This window comes from Penaeus monodon, chromosome 32 (assembly GCF_015228065.2).
Source record: "Penaeus monodon isolate SGIC_2016 chromosome 32, NSTDA_Pmon_1, whole genome shotgun sequence".
NCBI classification, from domain to species: Eukaryota; Metazoa; Arthropoda; class Malacostraca; order Decapoda; family Penaeidae; genus Penaeus; species Penaeus monodon.
Genome location: NC_051417.1, coordinates 36,249,016 through 36,249,450, shown reverse-complemented (window position 1 = coordinate 36,249,450; position 435 = coordinate 36,249,016).

Here is a 435-nt window from a genome sequence, read left to right as displayed (position 1 = left end):
CGTAACACGAAACATTTCCAAAATCCCTCAGGAACATCCGGTCACGTGTACCAAACGGTAAAATGCACACATGCATTAGATATTGTAATTCACGGCTTACAGCATTTTCTGCCGGGCAGAAATTAGTGACCCAATTTTTGCTGACTTCGCACCCCGGAAATCCTTTTCTATCTGGGGATTAGGGTTTGAAACAAGATAACGGCAGCAATAAGGAATCGAGTAATATATTAATGTTTACACAGCGAGTTCTTACATTATGTTACATAAGTGTTAGCATGAATATCAGCTTTCTGTGCGCTGAGGACCTCCTGTCAAAGAAGTTGAGAGATTTTCTTTATTCGTTATACTGGAGAGGAAAAAGGGTTACTAACATATTTCACATGTCTAGCTCTTACTTTATATATGCTTCTTTTTCAATAGGCAAATAGATCAATG